This window comes from Balaenoptera ricei, chromosome X (genome assembly GCF_028023285.1).
Source record: "Balaenoptera ricei isolate mBalRic1 chromosome X, mBalRic1.hap2, whole genome shotgun sequence".
Taxonomy (NCBI): domain Eukaryota; kingdom Metazoa; phylum Chordata; class Mammalia; order Artiodactyla; family Balaenopteridae; genus Balaenoptera; species Balaenoptera ricei.
The window spans coordinates 82,882,522-82,910,447 of NC_082660.1; positions in this window are offsets into that span (position 1 = coordinate 82,882,522).

Genomic DNA, 27,926 nt, shown 5'->3' on the forward strand with positions numbered 1-27,926 from the left:
TCTCTTCAAATATTTTCACTGGTCCTTTCTCTCTCTCTTCTCCTTCTGGGACCCCTATAATGCGAATGTTGTTGCGTTTAATGTTGTCCCAGAGGTCTCTTAGGCTGTCTTCATTTCTTTTCATTCTTTTTTCTTTAGTCTGTTCCGCAGCAGTGAATTCCATCATTCTGTCTTCCAGGTCACTTATCCGTTCTTCTGCCTCAGTTATTCTGCTATTGATTCCTTCTAGTGTAGTTTTCATTTCAGTTATTGTATTGGTCATCTCTGTTTGTTTGTTCTTTAATTCTTCTAGGTCTTTGTTAATCATTTCTTGCATCTTCTCAATCTTTGCCTCCATTCTTATTCCAAGGTCCTGGATCATCTTCACTATCATTATTCTGAATTCTTTTTCTGGAAGGTTGCCTATCTCCACTTCATTTAGTTGTTTTTCTGGGTTTTTTTCTTGTTCCTTCATCTGGTACATAGCCCTCTGCCTTTTCATCTTCTCTATCTTTCTGTAACTGTGGTTTTTGGTCCACAGGCTGCAGGATTATAGTTTTTCTTGCTTCTGTTGTCTGCCCTCTGGTGGTTGAGGCTATCTAAGAGGCTTGATGGGAGGCTCTGGTGGTGGGTAGAGCTGACTGTTGCTGTGGTGGTCAGAGCTCAGTAAAGCCTTAATCCACTTGACTGTTGATGGGTGGGGCTGGGTTCCCTCCCTGTTGCTGTGGCGGTCAGAGCTCAGTAAAACCTTAATCCACTTGACTGTTGATGGGTGGGGCTGGGTTCCCTCCCTGTTGGCTGTTTTGCCTGAGGCAACCCAACACTGGAGCCTACCCGTGCTCTTTGGTGGGGTTAATGGCAGACTCTGGGAGGGCTCACGCCAAGGAGAACTTCCCAGAACCTCTGCTGCCAGTGTCCTTATCCCCACGGTGAAACAGAGCCACCACTCGCCTCTGCAGGAGACCCCCCAACACCAGCAGGTAGGTCTGGTTCAGTCTCCCCCTGGCTCACTGCTCCTTCCCCTGGGTCCTGATGCACACATTACTTTGTGTGTGCCCTCCAAGAGTGGGGTCTCTGTTTCCCCCAGTCCCGTCAAAGTCCTGCAATCCAATTCCCACTAGGCTTCAAAGTCTGATTCTCTAGGAATTCCTCCTCCCGTTGCCTGACCCCCAGGTTGGGAAGCCTGACGTGGGGCTCAGAACCTTTACTCCAGTGGGTGGACTTCTGTGGTATAAGTGTTCGCCAGTCTGTGAGTCACCCACCCAGCAGTTACGGGGTTTGATTTTACTCTGCTTGCGCCCCTCCTACCGTCTCACTGTGGCTTCTCCTCTGTCCTTGGACGTGGGGTATCCTCCTTGGTGAAGTCCAGGGTCTTCCTGTCAATGATGGTCCAGCAGTCAGTTGTGATTCTGGTGCTCTCGCAAGAGGGAGTGACAGCACGTCCTTCTACTCCGCCATCTTGGTTAAATCTCTCTTAATTTCTATTTTTGAAACTCAAACAATTCAGTTTCATATGAATCTTCCATAATATATTTTCATTAGTGCACTGATTCTCTTTTGCAATTACTTGATAGATATCTCTTATCTGCCCTACTGATATTGGTAAATTTTACTAAGAAACCAAGTTGAAGGTAGATTTTCTTTGGTCCCCAGACATTAATAAGACTTTCTGTCTGGTTATGGGTTAAATATGAATAGAATTATATATTAATGAAATATTTGCTAATGAAAGATGAAGATATTATAAAAAATTAGGGGACAGAATCTTAAAACTAAACATTGCTGATTCATTTGCTCTAATAAGACAACTATTCATGAATCAGTTCCTACAATTAATTCACGTTCTCTGACATGATTCTTTGGAAAGTAATTCCAGTCTTCCGTTAAATTTTTAAGCATGTGATGTAATCATTGCACTTTAATTTGGGAAGGTATTTCAATAAGTAATTACTTGTGATAGTCTAACCTATTTTGTAGTCAGCCTATTTAGTTAAAAGTTTTATAAGCAAACTCAAATCTCCTGAAAAATAAAAACAAAAAAAAAACCCCACTAAATCTTGTTTTCTGATTATACTATGGTGTTACATCTTCCCTTCCTTCACAGGCAAAACTTTTAAAAAGTGTAATCTATAATTACTGTCTTCATTTTCTAACAGGCATTTCATTTGTTCCTGATAATCTAGTTTCTGTTCTAAATGAAAGTGGGGTTTTGTGTAGGCAATTGGTCATCTCCTAACTTTCAAATTCAAATGCTTCTTCTTAATCCTCACTGGACATTTGACATTGTTCACCAACACCATTGTAAACACCATCTCATTTTCAAAACTCTCTTTCCTTGCCTGTCATAACGTTGCACTCTCCTGATTTGTTGCTTGTAAAACTTGCCCCTCTGCATCTTTTAACTGTAAGTATTCTTTCGTGCTTTGTCTCTTTCCATGCTACACTTTCCCCAGATGATTTGAATTATCACATACAGGTTGTTGACTACCACATCTATAATTCTGGCACTGCTGCCTTCTTCAGACTCCAGACTCATTTTAAACATATGGCTTGGCATGTGTCTCCATGCAAATATCCCACGAGGATCTTAAACCTGACATTTCTAATACCAAACGTACCTGAGTCACCAAACCTGTTCCTTCTCCTATGTTCCAAATCCTTATTAATTGGTTCTCACCTTTAAAATCACTTATATTAGAAACCTCATAGACAATTTTTTTTAATTAATTTATTTATTTATGGCTGTGTTGGGTCTTCGTTTTCTGTGCGAGGGCTTTCTCTAGTTGCGGCAAGTGGGGGCCACTCTTCATCGCGGTGCGTGGGCCTCTCATTATCGCGGCCTCTCTTGTTGCAGAGCACAGGATCCAGACGCGCAGGCTCAGTAATTGTGGCTCACGGGCCTAGTTGCTCCGCGGCATGTGGGATCTTCCCAGACCAGGGCTCGAACCCGTGTCCCCTGCACTGGCAGGCAGATTCTCAACCACTGCGCCACCAGGGAAGCCCACCTCATAGACAATTTTAACTCATTCCTTTCTTTCACTTCACATTCAAACAGTTTTGAGACCTTATAATCCTGCTTTCACAATGTCTTTTATATCTATCTTTTCCTTCCTATCTATGGCCATACTTCATGTCTTTATTAACTCTTGCCCAAAGTGTTACCAAAGCTCCTAATTGTTTTTCTTTTCTTCATTATTTTTGCTAGAGTTATTTCCATAGGTAAATTTATGCCACTACTCAGCTCAGAACTATTTTGAGTTTCTCCACTACATAGGAAAATAGATCCACACTCTTTAGCAAAGCATTCAATGTGTCCTGATCCAACAAACTTTCCAGTCTCATTTTCTACTATATCCCTGTATGTAACCTATGTTATGGCCATTATGATTTTTTATCCATTCATATGCCCAGTATTCAATGATACAAAAATTACTCAATATTCAAGATTCAGCTAAAATATCACCACTTCTATGAAGCTTTCTGTCACTTAAAATCAGTATCTTCTTTTTCTATATTCCTGTAACATTTTATTTTTACCTCAGTTATAGTACTTATGTTCTTCTTGACACTTTGGTAGTTACTAAAATATCTAGAACCCAAAATAAATAAACCAGTGTACTACAAACTGTGTATATACACTGAACAATGTTTGATTGTTACCTAGAGTTTAAGTTCTTTAACAATACATATACTACTTGGGTAGGAAAATATTTAATGTTACACTAACAGACAAAGAAGTAGATCATGAAACTGAGAGAGATGACATGTGTTTTAGAAATCACACATGATGAATTATCTTCTAACCAATTTCATGGTGACAAAATAATCATTATTGCTCAAATGTTTCTTTCTAACACATCAACATACTATATGTTAAATATGCTTTCTAAATCAGTTTCATCAAGATAATTTTTCAAATCCTCCTTCACTACAGCAAAAGAGTATGTAGTACAAAGAGATAATAATTATGGAGGTAGTGAGATTGCCACTAAATAGTAAGAAAAATAAGTAATAATGTGAACCAACTACAACCAACATCATCTTAATGTGGTAAAATTATACCTTTGACAAAGCATTGAATATCAACAGTAACAAAGCAATACATCATTCATAGACAGCTACTGGCCTTTACCACAAACCAAATGACATATACTAAATTTGATTCATGCCTAGAAGAAAGAATATATTCATCATTCACTTATATTTTCAATCACATTGACCTAGGGAATAATAGTATCTTAGGGACATGACTTTGGGACATGGGTTTAACATTCATAATGTACTTCAACGTACTCTAAATGCCATAATTTGAAAATCATTCTTAGGAACTGTTTGTATTGTTTATACATCTGGGCTTTCAACATTATAGGGCAACCTCCAAAGCCACGAATAGAACTTGTTAATTATTTCATAGACCTTAGTGACAGTGTATACAGAATAATGAATATAGAGCTGAAGAGCAATTCTCTTTGATTAGACATGCTCCCTTTCTGACAGAGTAGCTCTTCTTTGACATCGTTTCTCACCTATTTTCTTTTGGGTTTGTCTTTGGATCATAGGCTAGTAAAAAACTTCCTGGCTACAAAAGTGAAACTTTTTGAAAATCCTTCTCAAATACTTATATGAAAAGAAAATAATCTCAAATTGCAAAATGTCAAAATACCCTTTTGAATAAAGTTTCTAATGATTTCTTTCATCCAACATTTTCCTATTCTCATTAGTGTTAGCTAAAAGATACACACCAGTAAGAAACAATTCTCCATGGGTCTCTCACATTTCTGCAAGTCTTGCAAGGAGTAGCATTGTTTGCCTTTCTTCCAGACTATTTGTTCAAAAATGTTTGTATAGTGAATTGCTTTAGAAGATAGAGACAATATCTCCCCCCAGAGCACAGAGAAATTTTGTTTACTGTTGAATATGATAAAGATAGTGTCTTCACCCAGGGCAAAGATCAGACAGGCTTACTGACCATTCTAAAGGTTCAAGTTCCCTAAGCTCAGGGTTCCTTTCCTTTCCTGTAATGTAAACCATTTCATGCACAGTTGTCACCTGGCCCTCTTAACATCACTCTATGGAAATTGAGGCTTAGAGAAGTGGCACAGGTACGGGCACTCTGGTTAATGCTGTTACCATGAGTAATAAAGTTCCTATTTTTGTGATCCAGAATTCTCAAGTTTCCTGCCAGCCAGCCTCTATAAAACTGTGGTAGGATAACTCATTAGCTTGTAAGTAGAATAAAATCTCAGATCCTTCAAAGTTCTGGACACACTCATAGGTTCATTCTTTCATGTTAACAAAAAAAAAAAAAAAAAAAAAAAAAGAAGAAGAAGAAACAACCTCTAGGCAACATTGTCTTAGAAAAGTGTTTTAAATGAATGTATTAATTCAGTTTTTCCTAGTGCAAATTCATTATCACCAATTGTAGTCTGCTTAGGTAGCTAATGCTATTCAAACATTATTTTTTCCATTAATTTAATGATTAAATTGTTTTGTAATTTCTTTTCATTTGCCCCTGCATTTTCAGTCTATTTTAAGATTAGTTGAGAGGAAAACCTAGCCAGATACATTTATGTTCCTATACTAATGGGTACATAGAGAGTTGTCTGACACTTTGATGCTTTAGGAAATAATGACTTACTCCATACGGAACAGTGCTGTTCTATGAGAATGCGGAAAAAAAATACTTAGTTCATGGTAGCAGAGGTTATAGTTGTGTGTCTGCCATACATTTTAAAAAATACAAACTTACTATTTCTTTTGCATATGACAATGTTGTTTTATATCTGCGACTTAAAAAGAAAAGATATTATGTTAGATCAAACTTCAGCTATTTTCTGTACTCCTGGGTTTAACGGGGGAAAGCACTTTTTCTCCTCCTGTCATGCTTATTTTGTTGAAGTCTACACATGCAGGGAACCTGATTTTTAGCTTCTTTCTAAGAATGCTACATTGTGTGGGGAACAGTTTGGAGGAAATTTCCATGGAGATTAAAAAAATACTAACCATGCATTTTGTTCCCATAGAAATTGTGTGAGTAACCATATCTTACACTGGTGATATAATATTTGAGTTACTGCTATAACTAACAAGGTTTCAAAAATATTCCATTATGGAGAGGAATGTCATCTAAATTGTAAGATGCTGTATATCGCTATAACAAATAACATAACATGGCAATATCAATAATTTCCTACTGTTCAGAAATCAACTCACAAATATGTGATTTTGGGACTTAGATAAAACAGAAGTGAGTTCATAATTCAGAAATTAATTAATTCACTGTTTTCCCAGATTACTCAAAGTAGGAAAAAATTAGAAGGCAGATATTTATTTTTTGCTTTATTTTTCATCTGTACTGGTAAAAAATAAGATAAATGAGAGTATTGCTAAATATATTAATTCAGTTATAAGTCACTATACTTTTCAAAGTTCTGTGTCCTAATTGTCCTTAGATTGTATAGAAAAGAACCTCTAAGCTTTCATTAAAATAAAACATTAATAATGACACAAATCATAGTTGAAAGAAATCTTAAAGATAAATCACATGTATTCCCTAAAAAGCAGAAACGATTTTCTTTTATCAACTAAAGGGGGTCAAAGTTTACATTAAGATAGACATGGAATCTCCAAAAGTGTGTAATACCCCAAGTATTGTATGACTTCTTATTTAATACTTAATATTCTTCTTGTAAATAAAATTTTACATGTATGACATGACTGAAAATATGCATTGAATTGCATTTGTATTCAGGTTGTATATAAATGAAGACACAATATTTTAGGCTGCTGATTAGTAATCTTTTACATCTCTGCTTTGCCCAGCTGCCTCTCTTTCTCCTCTCTAACAGAATTATAGAACTGAAAGTTACAAGGGACCTAAGAGGTCAGCTAGCCAACTTGTCTTGAGAAGCAGTAATCGCTCCAACTACCCCTGACATGTGGTTTTCCAACCTTTTCTTGAGTAAGTTCAGGAATGAGGTGGAAAGGGCTAATGGCCATAGAAACAAATAATTTTTTTCACATGAATTATTTCATAAAACTAATTTATGTGGTGAAAACAATATAAAAATCTTGTTCCTTGTAATTATGACTTTGCACATTTAGAAAGGTCAGAAAACACATAATCTTCTAGATGAGTTTTATAAACATTCAAATATCTCATCAAAGATGGGCTAACTATACACTTCTAAGCTAAAATCAAGGTAAATGATATGAAATTCAAAGAGTGTCATATTATGTTTAAGCAGCATATTACTTTATACTTTTAGCCTTGTGGTTACTATTCTATCTAATTAACTGCAATACTCATCTCACAAGTAACCTAAATGTGCACTAATTTGAATATGTGTAAAGAAGCACTGTTTATAATTGTTTAAGGACAAAATAGCAGTTTCGTATTTCAGTGAAAATTATCAAAATATGTTATTTGTCATGACATAAAGATGGCCTAGGAAGAGAGAATAATAGGTAGACTAGGAGGCATGTAAGATTAAGGAACAAAAGAGGATGGAAGGAAGAGAAACTTTATAATGAGTATATGACACCATGTCACTGACACCTAGTCACATTATCAAAATTACCTGTATTTATAGTGACCATGTGTCCCATTTTTCCTGGAACAGTCTTGGTTTATGCCTGTTATTCTGGAGGCATCCTCCTGTCACTCCTGAAAGTGTTTTTGTTTAGATAATAAATTATATGGTCACCCTACCTAGATTAATTTAAGGAATTAATTCAGTTGTGTTAGAGGCAATTTATTTAAAACATTCATTCTCCTAAATGGGCATATTTAATAATGGTATTTTTTTTCATTTTAAAATAAACTTCATTGAGGAATAATGTATATACAACAAAAAACATCCATTTTAAGTGCACAGTTCAGTGGGTTTGAAAAATATATACACCCTTGCAAACACAATTCCAAACCAGTTATGCAATATTTCTATCACCCAAAAAGTTCTCTTGTGCCACTTTGTAGTTAATTTCCACCATCAGTCCCAGGAAAACAGTACTTTCTGTCATTATAGGTTAGATTTGCCGTATCTAGAGTTTCATATGAATGGAATCATACTCTATACTCTCTTTTGTATCTGGTTTCTTTTGTTCATCATAGTGTTTTAGAGATCCATGCATGTTGCAGTATGTATCAGTAGTTCTTTTCTTTTTCTTGCAAAGTAGCATTACATTATATGGATGTGTTACGGTTTCTTTAACAATCCACACATTGAAGGAATCTGGGCCGTTTCCAGTTTTGGCCTATTATGAATAAAACTAGTATGAACATTCATGTACAAATCTTTGTGTGGACATATGCTTCCCTTTCTTTTGGAAGAAAACCTAGGAGGAAAATAGCCAGATTATATAGTAAGTGTATCTTTAATTTTATAAGAAACAATCAAATTGTTTTCCAAAGTGGTTGTATGATTTCACAATGCTGCTAGCAATATATGAGATTTTTAGTTGTTCCACATTCTTGCCAACACTTGGCATGGTCACTTTAATTTCAGCCATTCTAGTGAGTGTGTAGTGATGGTTTTCCTTTGCATTTCCCTGATAACTAATGGAGTTGAATATCTTCTCACATATATTCTTTTTTGAAGTGTCTGTTCAAACCTTTTTAAAATTTGCTTAACAGTATGTCAACTATGATTGGAAAAGTGATTAGAAAACGTAGCATGTATTAGAGTCTCTGAAAGTTGTACTGTAACTTCAACACATCAAAAATAGATTAAAATAAAGTTAGTATAAAATATGAGTTTATAAAAATATAAAAACAAGCTAGATTTTCTTTTCTTTTCTTTTTTCATTCAACAGGTATTTATTGGGGCACTTCTGGGCCTTGATGGAGATACATTCTAGTTACAGTTCCTTTTAGAACATAATTTTTACATCCTCCTTTCCTTTTCTGACAAGTTTATTTAGGTACAAGTGAGCAGAGAAGCTCTTCAGAGCCAAGTGGGAGATGACCAGGAACCTGGAGTAAAATAAATAGAAGCCTAGGTCAGGGGAAAACTTGCTTGAATGGGACAATAAGAGAACAGGGAAACTTGCTTGAATGGGACGATAAGAGAACAGGGAAAAATCCCAAAAGATGGCATGGGTGGCAGTAAACTGGGGAGGAGCCTGGATTGCCTTCAACATACAAGCTAGATTTTCAAAAGCTATAAACTCATCTTTAACGATGGAAAGAATGACTATACACAAAATGACTGAAGTGATCTCAGTATTGCTCCAGCTTTTTCAGACCAGTTCCATAGACTGTGCTTAGCACAGTGCCTTGTACCCAGTAAATGCTCAACAAATATCTGTGTATTTGTGAAGGGTCTTGTATCATATTTAGATTACAGTATTTAATTTGGGGGAATGCATTAATTAAGAAAAATATGCGGTACTTCCCTGGAGGCGCAGTGGATAAGAATCTGCCTGCCAATGCAGGGGACATGGGTTTGATCCCTGGTCTGGGAAGATCCCACATGTCACAGAGAAACTAAGCCCGTGTGCCACAACTACTGAGCCTGCACTCTAGAGTCCATGTGCCACAACTACTGAGCCCACGTGCCGCAACTACTGAAACCCGTGTGCCTAGAGCCCACGCTGTGCAACAAGAGAAGCCATCACAAAGAGAAGCCCATGCACCACAACGAAGAACAGCCCCCCACTCGCCACAACTAGAGAAAGCCTGCGCACAGCAATGAAGACCCAACGCAGCCAAAAATAAATAAAATTAAATCTTTTTAAAAAAAAAGGAAGAAAAATACGCTTTCTATTTTTTACACAATTTTTTTCCTCTTGAAAGCACACATTTCCGCTACTGAAGATCTGCTTATTAAGTTAACTAAGTGTCCAGACACTTTTTCAATTTCATCTCATTTAAGTTGATTCACTTCTCACTTACAATACTTAGTTGGTTCAGCTCATATTTGAAATTTATAAACTCTGCTCTGTCAGATAACCTAGAAAAAAATTATAGTTGAGTGCAAAAATATTCTTAGGATTAAAAATGAGCTTGTATATGCTGAATATCATGTTCTTTTTTATATTTCTACTCACTTTAGATTATATATATTCCAAATTTATTTCTATAAAATAATAGATATTAGATTGTGGGGAATTACATGAATTTTAATCATACACCCAAATTATAAAGAATTAAATATAACATTTCTTATTATATTCACAGAGTCCTAAGTAATATATCAGCACTACCATAACTCAAGAAAACACTGTCAAATTCCATTCAGTTAATAAAAGATGAATATGTAAAATTGGAAAACAAAATTAAACCTTGTGAATCTAGACCATTTTCCATGCAATCTATATCTGTATCTATCTCTACTCTATATATCTACAGTGAGAACACAGTTGTGTGTTCTGCATATATACATACATGAAGTGAAACATACAGTTAGTATATATGAATTGGAAAAATACTTGTCTTTTGTCACTTTATGAACACTATTCCCAGACCACTGCTTTCTTCCTATTCTCTTCCTAGGGCCTTCAATACACAAAGGCATCCTTCACTACAAAATTCTATCTGCTATAACAATAGCTAAAGTGTCCTACTGAATAGAGCAATTCTTCTTATTCATTTACTTAAAAACATCTAATTAAGATGAAATTATAAATACAATCTAATTACTACTGGAGCAGGATTATCCAATACACTCAGTATTTTGCAAAGGAGAAAGCTGTAATTAATATGCAGTAAATCGATGTCCTAAAAATGAGAACCAAGAATTGCTGAGGTTTTCATATTACACCTTCAGCTTTTCAAGGTTCCCTCTCTAGAACACCATTAAGGAAGTATATTCTTATTTTCCTTAATCGTAATTGATCTTATCTTTTCCTCTCCTGATTAGGTATAGGAATGATGTGGGCCTTGTTTGAATTAGCTAATCCACCATGGAGAGCAATAACAAAGAAGCCCCAAAAGTCCAGATACAGTGGTGTGTGGAAGAGCAGGCTGCATTTGGATTTGTTACCTAATGACAACTGATGTTCCATGCATAATTTCTACTATGGATCAGACATGTCCAATTATAGAGGATAGAAAGTTTTCCCATAGCTTCTATTTGGCACAGACAAATATAGTTTATGAACTAAAGCAACTCTGTACTTACACATTACCCATGTAATAGAATTCATTTTAACATTTTTAAAGTATCTATTATGTATAAGGTTTTCAGTTGGGTCTAAGGGTAAGAAAAGATGAAGATGTAATGTTTGCCCTCAAAATATTTTTAATCCAATAAAATCAATAAAATTGATATGTCACATACTACACATATATGTTTTCATATATATATTCATATGGCATAGAAACACCAATGAGGTAAGATTATTACCTGTGCCTGGAGAGCTCCAGAAAGGCAGAGTTATGCTGTGAAGAATGGGTCAAATTTTGAGTAATAGACATTTCAAACAGAGAGAACAGTGTGAACAAAGGCATAGAAGTGGAAAGCATAGAGTCGAGTTTGTCTGAACCATGAACTAGGTGATAAAGCAACAGGAGTAGAATCAGGAATGTTAATTTTTAATTTTGATGATGTCTTATTAATCGTTTATTTATTTTATGCATCATGCTTTCTGAGTCATATCTAAATACAAGTTTACCTAACGCAAGCCAAGGTAATAAATATATTCTCTTAGGTTTTATATTTTATGTTTTATAGATTAAAGTTTTCCATTTTGGCCAATGATCCATTTTGTATATGGTTTGAGAAATTTATGAATTAAGGTTCTTTTTATCTTTCTTCTTCCTCTCCTCCTCCTCCTTTTTCTCCTCCTCCTCTTCTTCTTCTTCCCTTCTTGGCATATGTCTGTCCAATTCTTCCAGCACAGATTATTTATTTATTTATTTATTTATTTATTTATTTGGCTGAGCTGGGTCTTAGTTGTGGCATGTGGCATCTTCATTGCCGCGTGTGGGATCTTCGCTTCAGCATGCAAGATCTTTTTTTTTAGTTGCAGCATGCGGGATCTTTAGTTGTGGCATGCAGGATCTTCAATTGTGGCATGTAGGATCTAGTTCCCTGACCAAGGATCGAACCCGGCCCCTGCATTGGGAGCATGGAGTCTTAGCCACTGGACCACCAGGGAAGTCCCAGCACCATTATTGAAAAGACTATTCTTTCTCTATTTTCTCCTTTGAATTGTCCTTACAGTTTTGTTAAAAATCAATTGACTATATATGTGTGAGGCTATTTCTGAAATCCTTTATGCATTCCATTGATCTATTTATCTTTTTTCCAATACCACATTGGCTTCCATATTGAAGCTTTATACTAAATCTTGAAATTAAGTCATCTCAGTCCTCTAATTTGTTTTTTTCAAAATCATTTTGTTCACCCTTATTCTTAAACCTCAGTGACCATTCTCTCTTCTCAGCAAATAACTCATGATACATTGTGTGGAGATCATGCTTTCTCAAGTTCTACAGCTCCTGACACAGCTTTTCTTTTACTTGATGAGTCAAAAAAAAAAAAAAAAAAACAGATTTTTTAGGGTCCTGCAGGGCATGTTGTAGACTCAGAAGAAAGTAACAATAGGATTCAAGTCAATTAGAAAATATGTGCAATGATAAGAAAAAAAGTCCTTAGTGCTGCTTATTACAGGAGGGAAAAACTAATTCAATTACAAGAAAATATTATCTTACACTTAATTTTTCTGGTTTTGTAAAAAGTAATACAAAAGTTCATTTATGTGAACTGTATGATTAAGGCCTAATTACCATGAAGCATGACAATAATATGTGCATTATTAAGTAAATGTTAGACTTACTTTGCTATGTTTTATTTCATTATAACAGGAAATTGCAAAGATGTTTAGTAGGTCTTCATAGATTTCTGGATGACAGAGCACAATTGTTGCTAATGTGACAAATCGTATATGCAACTCTTTTTGTTTTTTTTTAATTGGGAAGTTTTCTATGGGTGAAAAAAATTAAAAATAAAGTTTGAAAAAAAACAGACTGAGAAAAATACTGCAACTCAAATCACAAGTGGCAAAGGCTAACTTCTTTAATCTATAAAATGCTCTTTCAATTCAAAAAGAAAAAAAACTCATGATAAAAATGGGCAAATCAGATTAACAAATAGTATGCAGAAAAAGAACTGCCAATGACACTTAAAAACAAAACAGAAAAAAATGCTAAATATCACTCATATGTGACATAAAATATAAACTACAATGAGTTATCAGATTTCAACTATAAAACTGTCAAATATCAACAACTTTTGTAACATATTCTGCTAGCAAGGATGACTCAGATACTCTATTTCATAGTCATACACATGTGCAAAATGATTCATATACAGGAAAAAATATTCATTGTAAAGTCTTTTTTAACAGAAAAAATGGAAACAAATTTCTGTCGACTGAATATCAGTTAAATGCATTCTGATATGCATGCACATACATACACATGCATTTGTTTGTAAATGCATAGATTATGTCTGGTAGTGTGTACACACAAAAATCTGGTTAGAATGATTGCCTCCTGAGCATGGAACTTAGACAGAGAAGGAAGACTTATTTTTCACTGTATATTCTTTTGTATGTTTTTATGTACTACCACTTTGTAGATAAAGACACAAACTTAATACATACATTCATTTTTCCCAAGTCAACTTCTAAGTTAAATTCTAGCTCTTATTCTTCCCTATTTTTCCCCCTTCCATCTCCTTTCCTTCTAGAAAAATCAATCCTAAAGCTATTCAGTAAGCCAAAGCAAGGTAGGTAATCATGCTGGAGGATATGGAAGCAGCAGTGGCCCCAATTAGGGTGTCAGAGTTGGGTAAGAAGAACATCTCCATAGGAACCCTACATACGAAGTATGTTTAAAGTCATATCCAACTGAAATAAGAAAAGCATCTTAAGTTTGGGCTGCTATAACAAAGTACCATATACCGGATGGCTTATGAATGGCAGAAATTTCTCTCTCACAGTTCTGGAGGCTGGAAGTCCAAGATCAGGGTGCCAGCATGGTCGAATTATGGTGAGGATCCTCTTCCTGTGTGCAGACTGCTGACTTCTTTTTGTAGCCTCACATGAGAGAGCAGAAAGGGGAAGCAACCTCCTTCATGACTCTTATAAGGGCACTAATCCTATTCATGAGGTCTCCATCTTCATAACTAAGGAGGACATATGCAGGGAAGTGGTCTGGCACCGGGTGTCATAGCCCAGGCAGGGTGAGGGAGACTTCCATGCGAGGAGCAGCCTGGTTTGAGTTTAGGGTCCAAGCAAGGTGAGAAGGACATCTACATAAGAGGGCTGCACAGGGGAGGGGAATGGGGGCAAAGTCAAGAGATTAGCTAATGGGACTGAGTGAACTGATGAGGATGAGTATAATTTTTGTGACTTTCTGTCTGAATTTAAAAAAAAAAAAAAATTCCACAAGGACTCAGAGGCAAAGAATATACAAATCAATTTTCACTGCAAAGTAAAGGAGCTGTTACAGTGGAGGATTACTGGACTGAATGTCAATACTATGACATAGTATGAGTGTGTTTCATGTTTGGTAATTGCAATCATTGTTGCTTTTGTTGTGGTCATCCATGTACAATGCTTGGTGTCAGTCGATTTATCTCTTGTAAAAATAAAATACAGTGTGTGTGTGTGAAAAAAAAAAAAAAAAGAGATTAGCTATACACAGAAGGGATTGATCAAATAAGTAAATATATTAAACATAACAGAAGCCAGGTTTTTCACTGTCAGAAAAAAGTAAATAAAATATGGAAAGGGATAAAACTAGAATAAACCCAATAGTGTAGATTGAAATTGAAGATATCAATATGAGCTCATGGTTTAAAAAACATAGAGATAGATATGCAAATAAATATATAACTAAAGTTTTGTTTGTGTTTGCATACACACACATATACATACCCTAGCCTTGGTTCAGCAACATCCCAATACCAATGAACACATGTAGTGCTCAGATCCTGATTGTAAATACCATTTTGCAATAAAAGGGACCAGAGCTGCTTGCAGAAATGAGTGATTCTGGGGCTGGTCAAGGAGAATATAAGACTTTGATAGTTGTACTGTGGTTATGTTGAATAAAGTCCTCGTTTGTAGGAAATATACATTAAACTAGTATTAGGGGTTGATGGATATCATGTTGGTAATCTATTCTCAAATAGTTCAGAAAAAAAAAAAGATTCCCTGAAGTGTACTTGTAATGTTTTCTATAAATTTGTGATTGTTTCAAAGGTTACATTTTTTAAAAACTTTAAAAAAGAAATTGTATAAAATCAAGTTTTATTTTATCACTGGTATATTGAATGTCAGGCACATTTCTTTCTATTTTATTATTTGCTTCCTTTCCTTAGTTTTGTATACTACATGTGCAGTTGAAGAAATACTCTGGAGGGTCTACTTTTTCAAACTTATTCTTTTTTATTTTTGAAAACATCACCAAAGCGATCTTTTATACATGGAATTCATTAATAAGTTGGAAATGCTCAATTCTGCCGGCATTTAATGGTGTTCCAACATATTAATGTTTTCAGTGATTTCTCTCTACTTCGGGATTACAGAACAAAATTCCTGAAAGCACACATGTGCGTGCGCATAGGCATGCACGCGTGCGCACACACACACAGAATAATAAAAACAGTATAAAGAATATATGCATGGTTGTGGTAAGCCCAAGCTTGAAACTACCCTTAGCTCTGACCATGAATTTATTCTATCACACTAATACAATAGGTTTATAATAAGTATCTCCATAATTTTCAAATGCTTTCATTTTTTTTCAGGTGACTTGGAACATAATGGAAATGTTTCTTATGTGATAACGTGGTGAAAATTAAAACATTAACTGGTTTCTGAACATTATGAGATTTGTGAAAGAAGCAAATTAAGTCTGGTTAATTTCAGTAGCTGGATACACTCCAAACCTAATCAACATTTTCTTCCCGCTATTAAAAAAAAACACCTGTAAGCCTCCTGCCTCTGGAAACACAACACTGCCATTCTCATTCATGTTCATAACATGCAGGCTAGAGCCATTTTAAAAGATTAACTTACTATTATATTGTGGAGCATTTATACAGAATTTTGAGAATCTTTAATAGAAATATTTGAAGAGAAAATATTAAATATGTTTAAAGACAAAAACAAAAAATGCAGGAATCGGTGTGTAGAGGATACGGTCTGTGAATGTGTAAAACAAAGGTAAGAAAAAAAGAATCAGCATGTTTTACTTTTTAAAAATTGGAAAAATAAAATTATCATTATAAACAAAAGTGTAGCCAATAACTACTATGGAAGATTGAAATTTGTTTTTATAAGCATCCTTCTCCCCTACTTGAGCTACATAGAAAGCCTGTTCACTTTCAAGAGAGTACTTAGATTCAGAGTTCTGTTAAAAGTAGTTTTCTTGGCTATTTTCAAATGACTTTACTACTTTTATTAGGATAATGCAAACTTAATACTATGATGATTGGACAGTTAAGACTGAAAGAATATATCAACTGTTGTCTGAAGATTCATTTATTTATTAACTATTCAATGCCCAGAATCTACTTTCCTTAGGGAAATAAATTTTGTGATTCCCTTTACTGTATCAAGACCTGTGATTGGAACTTTGCATATCATATCTGCTTCAATCTTCACAATAACCCTATGAGAGAGGAATTGTTATTTCCATGTTGCATGCGTGCAGGTTAGAGGCTAAGTAATTCACAGTCTAACAGGAAAGCTGAATTCTAGGACTGGCTTGTACCTAAGATTATACTCTTTTCATTAAATTTGATGTACAAATATAATGCAGTTAAAATGACAGGTATTTGGTTCTAATCAAAAACTCCTTATGGAAGAGTGATTTAGTATAACTCACCATTTGTAGCAGTTACAAAATGATAACATTTTGTCAAAGAACTACATAGTGAGGCTCTAAGTTAGAGTATTAAACAAAAACAAAACATCTGTTCTTCAAATTTTATTCTTGAATGACAATTCCCAGGCTCCTAGCACTGAATCTGCTGCACAGAAAGTACTCAATACCTACTCTCTCCTTCTCTATCTTTTGTGTGTGTGTGTGTGTTTTAAAACAAATTAGACTATAAATTTAAATAATATCCTGTGTCTGGTAAGCCATAAAGCTTCTCTCTGGGCAATAACAAATTCATTCTAATCCACTACTTTCCACAGATCTTAATTTTATAGTCTTACCCTATTCTCTGTGTTCTCAAGATTCTCAGATCTGACATGTGAAATGGATTATGAAGTAACCCAAGACTAGGTAAATGATAAGGTGTAAGAGTGTAAGAAGACAAAAGGAAAACTATAATAACATCATGGTTTCACGTTTCAGAGAGGGAGGATTATTACGTATTTTTCAAGAGAGAAAATTCTACAAAACATCATTATTAAAAAGATATACATGTTTCATAATCTTTAAATGATTACATAATCTGTGACTTAATAAATAAATGTAGGTAACCTTTAATCAAGAGTGCCCTGAACTTAAATTCCTCCAAGCTTCCTCACTGCTCAACTTTGTGCACTTAATATTGTCAAAGAGGGATTGTCCTTTGTACACTTACCATATCAAATCAATCTTATTGTCATGTCAAATTCAAAACATTTCCATTTTTCAAAGTGACCATCAAATGAGAAAAATGTCATAGACATACTGTACCGGACATCTGCTGCTTTGTCTGCCCAGTATTCCTCTCCCTTTCCTTTGGAAACTGCATCTTCATTATTGCATACAGGCTAGATGGAACCACCAGTGTGCTTCATCCTACCTGGCCCAGGGATAGGCAAGCAACCTAACCAAGCCCATCATATTCTCTTTGTCTTTTTGAAATTGAATCCAAAGTGGAGGAACATAAAATGGGGGAATAGGAGCTATTCATCTACAAATTGAATCCCTGGAAATGTTCTGATTCCAGGCTTTCTGCGAACAGTTACTTATTTCTTTATATCTGTGACCCAGATCATTTCCTACCAGTTAAATCTCTGTTTGTTCAAGAAAATCAGAGTTCATGTCTGTTCATTAGACTCATAGATCCCTACAGCTGATACACATAATTAATTAAAACATCTACAAGGCATCTGACAATGATAATCATGAACTCTTTATAGGCAGGACTGATAAACATGGGCTTCATTTATAAATAACAATAGCTAACATGTATTGGGAGCTCAACTGTTTGCCACTATATTTGCTATGCATGTATTTCATTGCTTCATTTAATTCTCACTTCTCTAAGAGACAGGTATTACTCTTGTTGCAATTTTACAGATGAGGAAACTGAGATATAAAAAGGACCAATTATTTGCACATGTTCATATAAGTGGTAAGTGATACAGCCAGGACTTGACTTGAACCCTGAAAGTCTGACTTTAGCACCTATGTATGTTACCATGACACAATAACTGCTTGACATTAGCTACTGCTGCTAAAATAACTCTACCCAAAGATGAATAGATCCATTCCAGACTAGAGGGATATTTCTAGAACTAGGTTATCAGTCTTATAGAATATGTGTATCACTAACTTGAATGAAGACATGCAACTCATTATTATTAAATCTGGGTATGACACAAAGCCTGGAGAAATAGCTAATGACATTGGGTGACATATTTTAAAAGGAATACTGCACCCACATAGGGCTCAATAAATGTTCACTTCTTTCTTCCCTTTCAGAGATGCTGTGAGGCATTCATTCAATGAAGAATTGTACCTCATGACCCTTATGCCTTATGATCCTCTCCAACTTTATAGTTCTATTTTCTTTGCATAAAGTAGATTCCTATATTTTGTATAATTTGAATCTTCTTTGGCATATTGTATTTTCATTTGTCTTGGGATACTTTCAAAATTCTCTTTTGATTTTCTCTTTGATCCAATGGTTTTGGTTGCTCAAGAGTGTGTTGTTTAGTTTATACATATTTGTAAAGTTCCGCATTTTCTTACTGTTATTAATTTCTAGTTTTATTACATTGTGGTTGAAAAAGATACTTGTGATGATTTCAATATCCTTTAAGTTGTTAAGACTTGTTTTTCAACATAACATATGATCTATCTTGGGGAATGTTTCTTGAGGACTTGAGAAGAATTTATATACTTCTGCTGTTGGGTGGAAAGTATTGTATATGTCTGTTAGGTCCATTTAGTCTATAGTATTGTGCAGTTCTGTTGTTCCCTTATTGATTTGCTGTCTGGAGATCCTGTCCATTATAGAGTGTGTGGGATATTGAAGTCTCTTGTTATTATATTGCTATTTCTTCCTTCAGATTTGTCAATGTTTACATTATATATTTAGGTGCTTTGATGTTGAGTTTATATATATTTATAATTGTTAGATCTTCCTGTTGAAATGACCCTTTTGTCATTATTTAAGACCTTCTTTATCTCTTGTAAGTATAGTGACCCCTGCTCTCTTTTGATTACCATTTGCATGGGGTATCTTTTTCTATCCTTTCACTTTCACCTGATATTTGTCTTTAAATATAGAGAATCTTTTGTATGCAGAATATTGTTGGATTTTTTTTTAATCCATTCAGCCATTCTATGTGTTTTAATTGGGAGAATTAATCCATTTATGCTTAAAGTAATTATTGATAGGTAAGGACTTACTTCTGTATTTTGTTAACTGTTTTCTAACTGTTTTGTCAACCTTTTGTTTCTAACTTCCTTTCTTGCTGTCTTCCTTTGTGATTTAATGATTTTTTTGCAGTGGTATTATGTGATTCCTTTCTCTTTGCCTTTTGTATATCTGCTTGAGGGTTTTTTTTTGTTTTGTTTTGTTTTGTTTTTCCTTGCGGTTACCATGAGGCTTATATAAAAATCTTATAGTTATAACAGTGTATATTAAGATGATAACAATTTCACTTCTTCTTCTCCTACATTTTATGCTATTGGTATCATAATTTAGATCTTTTTATGTTGTGTACATTAACAAATTATTGAATATGTAGTTATTATTAATACTTTGGACTTTTAACTTTTATACTTGAATTAAAGGTGATTTTTGTACCACCATTACAGTATTAAAATATTCTGAATTTGACTGTATACTTATGTTTACCAGTGAGTTTTATACTTTCACATGCTTTCATGTTACTAATTAGCATTCTTAAATTTAACTTGAAAAAACTCTTGAGAAAGGCAGCTCTAATGGTGATGAACTCCCTCAGGGTTTGTTTGTTTGGGAAAGTCTTTATTTCTCCTTCATTTCTGAAGAACAGCTTTGTTGGGTATAGTATTCTTGCCTGGCAGGATCTTTTCTTTCAGCACTTTGAATACATCATCCCACTCTCTCCTGGCCTTCAAGATTTCTGCTGAGAAATTCACTGAAAGCCTTATGGAGGTTCCCTTATATGTGATGAGTTGCTTTTGTCTTACTGCTTTCAAACTTCTCCCTTTGTCTTTAACTTTTGATAATTTGATTATAATATGCCTCATAGTTTTCTTTGGGTTGATCCTGTTTGGGTACTTTTTACCTTCATGAATCTGGATATCTATATCCTTCCCAAGATTTGATAAGTTTTCAGCCACTATTTCTTTAAATAAGCTTTCTGACCCTTTCTCTCCTTCTTCTCCTTCTGAGAGTCCCATAATGTTTATATTGATTCTCTTGCTAGAATCCCATAAATCCTGTAGGCTTTCTTCACTCTTTGTCAATTTTTCTTTTTTCTCCCCGATTGGGTAAGTTCAAATGATCTCTCTCTGAGTTTGTAAATTCTTTCTTCTGCTTGATTAAATCTGCTGTTGAAGTTTTCTATTGCATTTTTCATTTCATTTATTGTATTCTTCAGCTCCAGAATTTCTGTTTGGTTCTTTATTATTATGATTTCTATATCTTTTTTGAACTTCATATTTTGTTCATGTATTGTTTTCCTTATTTCATTGAGTTGTCTGTGTTTTCTTGTAGCTGATTGATCTACCTTAAAAAAATTATTTTGAATTCTTTGTCAAGCAACTCATGGATCTCCAATTCTCTGGGATCTATTACTGGATTTTTATTAGTTTGTTTTGATGGTGCTATGTTTGCCTGATTCTTTGTGATCTGTGTCACCTCAGGTTGATGTCTATGCATATGAAATAGCAAATTCCTTTTCATATCTTTGACAGGTAAAGACTTTCTGCTGCTAAGTCCCTGGACACACGAAATTGCTTTCAGGATTGCCATGAAGTGTGGCTGAGGCCAGGTGACATATCTGCTGTCAGCTCTGCAGTTGGATACATGACTTGTAGGTCTGTTACCTGGGCAGCAGATGAGTGTAGTGCCAGGTCCCCAGTGGACAAGACTGTTTCTGGGATCACAGTCTAACAGTGCTAGAGCTCTATCATGGGGCCATTTCTGGGTTCACAGTTGAGTCCACAGGTGATGGACCTGTTACTAGGGGCCCAGATGTGTGTGGCTTCCACTAGTTCCCTGAATGGGCTCCCAGCAAGTCCCTGGGTGGGTCCCTGAATACATAGGACTAATATTGGAGCACCGTAGAGTGGGACTGGAACTGGGTCACAGGGCCTGTTATTGGAGGGCATGGATGGATGTGTCTCTTGCCAGGTCTCTGGGCATGCAGGACTGACTCCTGATCATAGCGCATCAGAGCTGGAGCTGGTTCACAGGGCTGCTTCAAAATCTACAGTCAGGTCTGTGGTAGGTGGGCCTGTTACAGAGGGCACAGATGCATGTGGCTCCTCCCAGGTCCCTTGGTGGACAGGGTTGTTGCAGGACTGTAGCCAAGGAGGGCTGCAACCCAGTTCTTAGTGTGATGGAGTTGCTTTCAGTCTGCAGCTGAGACCACGTTTGGCAAAGCTTGCCACTGAAGTGTAGGACTGCCTTCTCAGAGTGGCTCTCCTCAGTCTTGGATTTTACCAGGAATTTGTAATCTCTTGCCTAGATCTGAAAACTCCCACAAAGGCACTTTTGTCCATGGATGGTTACCAGATCATTGCTTCCATGGGGGAATGCAAGCTAGGGACCTCCTATTCCAGCATTTGTTGGTATTACTATCTAGGTATAATTTTTAAAAAATAGACAGGTCCTTTTGGTTTCAAGACTCAAAATTAGGTTTAAAATAAAACTTACCTGATTTTCAATATGTCTCCTGGATCATTGTCTTTTCTACTTTGACTTTAGACTTTCTGGTATCTAAACCAAGAATAGGCAAACTATGGCCCAGGGGCCAAAACTGGTCTGCCACTTGTTTTTGTAAATAAAAGGTTATTATAACACAGCACACTTTTCTGTTACCATAGCAGAGTTAAGTAGCTGTGACAGAGATTATATGGTTCACACAGGCTAAAATATTTACTCTCTGCCTATTTACAGAAAAACTTTGCTTACCCTTGGTATAATAATAAAAAAAATGATTTCTAAAATGATCAGCCTTGGACAAATGGCTGAGGTAGATAAAATATAAGACGATAATCTTATAGTACCGGAAATTAAAGAATTGCTTAAAAAAAGAATGGGGCCTGTCAAAAGGACAAAAGGAACCAACTTGAAAGAGTTCCCAATGGCCAAAGCTGAAGAGTTTTGAGCAGCAAAATAAAGGTAGTGTTGGACGGTAAATCAAAGAATAAAGTAAATATACATGAGTCCATAATAATATAAATAAATAATTGAATAAATAAATAATTAGGGGAGAAAGGACAAAACTTCCTCTTCAAAGAATACCAGTTAATAAATGTGGAAGGAATGAAAAAAATAGAAAATAACAATTAAAACACCAGAGTAATAATTGCTGCAGGTTAGATCCACAGAGGGATACTAAAATTAGTGGGTGAAGATTTAAGAAGAAACAAGATATTTGCATAGCCTTGAAAAATTTTCCCCTGAATTTTTAATAATTACTGTGGTAGATTTTAACATAAGTCCACAGTTCTTCGATACTCTTTTTACAAGAATGGAGCTTAATTCCCCTCTTCTTGTGTATGGGCTGTACTTGGTGAATCATTCTAAAGAGTAAAGTATGGGATGAAAAATAAATAGTTACTCTACTAATAAATCAGTAACTTGGCGGTTACCACCTTAACCAAGTGTTCAAAGCCAACATCAACAGTGATGTCTTGTTGATACCATGTAACACCTCCTATAATGCTATGAGAAAGGTACTTTATCTCTGTCATATTCTTCCTGAAGATCTATAACTTTGATGTCATATGAAAAAAACATCAGACTAACACAAACTGAGGAATGCTTTAGAAATAACTAACCAGTGATCTTCAAATGTGTCAAGATCATGAAAAACAAGGTAAGATTGAGGAACTGTCAAAGATTAAAGGAGAACAAGGAGAAATAATGACTAAATGCAATGTAGTACCTTGGATTGGATCCTGGAAAGGAAAATAAAAATTAGTAGAAACACTGGTGAATATAAATAAAGTCTGGAGTTTAGTGAATAATTATAATGTAACAAGGTCAATTTCTTAGTTTTGAAAAATGTACCATGGTAATTTAAGATATTAACACTATAGGAAGCTGGATGAAGGGTATGTGGGAACTCTGTATTTTCTTTGTAATTCATCTATATATCTAAAATAATTTCAAAATAAAAAGTTTAGAATCAAAAACAAAAATGAACCCTCTTACACTGTTGGTGGGAATGTAAACTGGTGCAGCCACTATGGAAAACAGTAAGGAGGTTCCTCATAAAATAAAACAAATACAGTTGCCATATGATCCAGCAGTCCCACTCCTGGGCATATACCCAGACAAAAGAATAATTCAAAAAGATACATGTACCCCCATGTTCACTGTAGCACTATTTACAATAACCAAGACATGGAAACAACCCAAATGTCCATCGACAGATGAATGGATAAAGAAGATGTGGTATATATATATATACAATGTAATATTACTCAGCTGTTAAAAAGGATGAAATAATGCCATTTGTAGCAATATGGATGGACCTAGAGATTACCATACTAAGTGAAGTAAGTCACAAAGGGAAAGACAAATATCATATGATATCACTTATAGGTAGAATCTGAAATATGCCACAAATGAACTTATCTATGAAACAGAAACAGACTCACAGACATAGAGAGCAGACTTGTGGTTGCCAAGGGAGGGAGGTGGAGAAGGGAAGGACTGGGAGTTTGGAATTAGTAGATGCAAACTATTATATATAGGATGGATAAACAACAAGGTCTTACTGTATAGCACAGGGAACTATATCCAATATCCTGTGATAAACCATAATGGAAAAGAATATGAAAAACAATGTATATATATATGTATAACCGAGTCACTTTGCTGTACAGCAGAAATTAATACATTGCAAATTAACTATACTTCAATAAAATTTTTTTAAAAATTATCTGCCATGAAGTTTTAATACACATCCATGAAAGCTGTAATGCCCCTTTCCCCTTACTCAATTTTCACACTAATGTACTGCAAGTGAGACAAAAGAGGATGACTTAGAAAAATAAAATTAGCATCATATGTCTTTTTACATACTTGACACTAGGCTATATTGGAGACTAATGTAATGATCACATTAACATGAAAGTCGAAATATACAAAAATAATTTTCTTAGTACCCTCTCTTTTATGTGATAGTAAAAAATACTTTATTAGGCCATGTGGTTAGCTCTCTTACATATTTTATTTTATAGCAAATTCATCATAACCTTACACTGTACCCAGTATTATCCAGGGTATTTTTCCAAAGTCTTGTTCAAGTTTAGGGAATGCTCTATTAAAAATATTAAACTGGATTCTTTACCATAGGAATTTGTAGAAGTTTTAATATATTAATGTACTTTATGAATCTTATACAATTTATACAGTATAAAGTGTCCCAAATGTCTTTGAACATAGGTCAGTTTTGCATTGAACATCTCATGGGATTTGTGTAGGAAAAACCAACATAGCCTTTCCTTTAAATGTCACAGTTATACCCTTATTGCCTTATAGTAATATTAGCTCCCATTCTATTTTAACATGGTTTTAAGTTTTAGTATATGCCAGTGCCTATACTAAGTGTTTTATATACTTTATACCATTTAATCTTCAAAACAACCCTGTGAAATAATTGTTCAAATAAGAAAATTTATCTTCCCAAAGGTAGTCAAAGTGCTATTAAGGGGCTATGATCTATGATGGAAATAAACCTTTGCCCATCTGACTACAAATCCAATGTCTTTAACCACTAAGCCACACTGGCTCCATGAACTAATGTGGTGCTTTCCTGAATAAGACAGACTAATTATATATTTGGTTAGGGAGTGTAATACTCTTTAGGAGTTTCCATGGAGCCATGTTCTATAACCTCCTAAATTACCCCTTGACAGAGCACCTCTAGAAATCTTTCTCTTAGATTTGTAGACTATTATCTAGAACACAAACAGTAACTAAATAAAATGAAGCTGAGTATAGAAATAGTTCTTACACATTTGTTTATCTGAAGTCAACAGAGCAGTTGATGAACTAGAGAAGGATGTTATAAATTCTCAAGTGGGTGTTATTGACGATTAATTTAGTATAAGTTTAAAACCCTCATATTTCTGTGAATCAAATACAAGTGTGCTTACAATTTTTCCAAGCATGAGAAAATCGGAACACTAGAAAACTGAAGCCTCTAATATATGAAATATACCCTAATTTATTGAAAGCTACACAAAGTCGACAAACATCAAAGTAGGGAAATAATCTAGTTTTTGGTCAATTTGTTCATTTTTTTTCAATTTGTAACACCAACAGTTAGAATAGTACCTGGTAATATTAAGTACTTAAGATTGTTGAGTGAATGAATGAACGCATGATAGAAGTAATCTGGAAAAGTCCTAATTAATTAAAATATTTCATCTCAAATCCCTCAGGCCCAAACACATTCTAAATAAGTAATCTTTGTTGGTTGGTTTCTATTTTGTTTTTGTTGGGAGTGAAGGATGTAGATAAGAATATTCCTTCCCCTCACTCAGAATTATAGAACTGAAAGCAATCTTGAAGATCATTTTTCTAAGCATCTCACCTTAAAAAAGTAAAACCCAGATCTGTTAAGAGGTAAAGTGACATCCTGGAGATTATACAGGGAATCATCATTTCTCCTAATAATCTTTGATTTAACATTCTCCCCACCTTCAAATGTTAAACTAAATGCCTATTTGCCCTTTCAAAACACTGCATGCATATTTTTAACTCTGCACTATCTTTTACTACATTTATTTAATTGAGTCCATTTACTTGATTATAATCACTTTGAAAGAAGAGATTTTTTTTATTCACGTTTGCATTCACACACACACAAACACACACAAACACACCTTGTGCTTGGTAAATTTCAAAAAAAAATGTTTATTACCTGAACAAAATTATTAAGTGAAAGAATAGGGGCTAGACCTAGGCTTTATGAATATGTGATGGGAAAAAGCAATCTCATATGCACGGAATTTTGACCTCCACTTGGTTTCATAAGAATGGGCCTTGGCCCGGGAACACTTCCTTACTAAGAGATAAGTTATCACAGCTTGTGCTAGACTTATCGCCTTGTGTGAGAATATCTTTCCCTGTTTCATACTCAAGGTATACTCTTTTGTTAGGCTTAAGTGTGTGCACCATATGGCACCTGGCCAATCCTACTGCTATATCTGTCCCATTTTGGGAGGGGACAGGGTCCTTCTGCTGCAGCACAAGATGGATGCACACAAGCCAATTGCCCTATGCCTACTACTGAGAGGGATTCGCTGGTCATGAGAGACTATGTCCACTACTGAAGTTGATCTTCTTCTGCCTCTTCTCTATGTGAGTAAAGCATTTTTCCTCCCAATGCTTGGCTGTGTTGTTTTCCTTGGTGACTGTGATATCAAGATACAGTTGGCAGAAGTGCTCAGACTTCTACTCCTGATAACAGGCAACAGATGCTACTTGCTTGACAATATGGCTCTTTCCACAACGTTATTTTGCCACTTTTCTAATTCCATTTTTACATCTATTTGAAAATAAAACTACATAACCTATGTGGCAATTGGTTTTCTACTGAAATAGTTCTGTCTGCCTCAGCTTCTTCAAGATGCTGTAAGATATTCCAAAGTAAAATATAGAAACTAAGAGAAACCCTTTGAAGAAAAATGGGGTTTTAAAAATCCCAAGGTCAAGGGAAGGATATGAAATGTCCAAAATACTGAAATATACAGAGACAGAAAGATGAGTGGCTGCTTAGGACTTGGGGGGGGGAGGAGATGAGGAGTGACTACTAATGGGTTTGAGGTTTCTTTTGGGGATGAGGAAAATATCCTAAAATCAGTTTATGACGATGGTCACAAAACTCTAAAAACCACTGAATTGTACACTTTAAACAGGTGAGCTTCGATATAACTTAAAAAATACCTCCCTACAATGAAAAGAAATGGTCCACAGGAAAACAGGTTGTTAGCAAAGCTGAAATCACTTGAAGTCCCATGATTTAAAATTTACACTTAATATGCTTTATATCAGAAAGGTGCCATATTACCCACTGTGTACTTTTAAGCATGTATACAGAAGCGATGAAAAATAATCTCGTAGAGCATAATCAGATATGGGTCCAATTCCAGTTCTAACACTTAATTGCTGTGTGACCAAGTTGCATAACCACCTTGAGCCTCCATTCCCTCATGTGGGACTATTAACAGTGCCTAATCCACAAGGCTGTTATAAAGATTAAATACGATATCACGTTAGTCACTTTTATTTTACAGTATTTCCAGTTCCAGACTCTAGCCTCTAATTCTACCCGCATGATCATTTTTGTTCTTCATTTCTGCTTATGGAAAGTTCACATATTCCAACTCTGGACTTTAACCTCTAGTCCCACAAGCATTCTCATTTTTGTTCATCTCTCCTTTATGTGGGAAAGTTACACATAAATACCTTCACTCTGCTACATCTTACATGCATTAGGAATGAAAGCTCTCAAGGTGAGCTTATGTATTTGAATCCCATCTCTAACACTATTAACTGTGTGACTTTTGGTAAGTCTGTTGC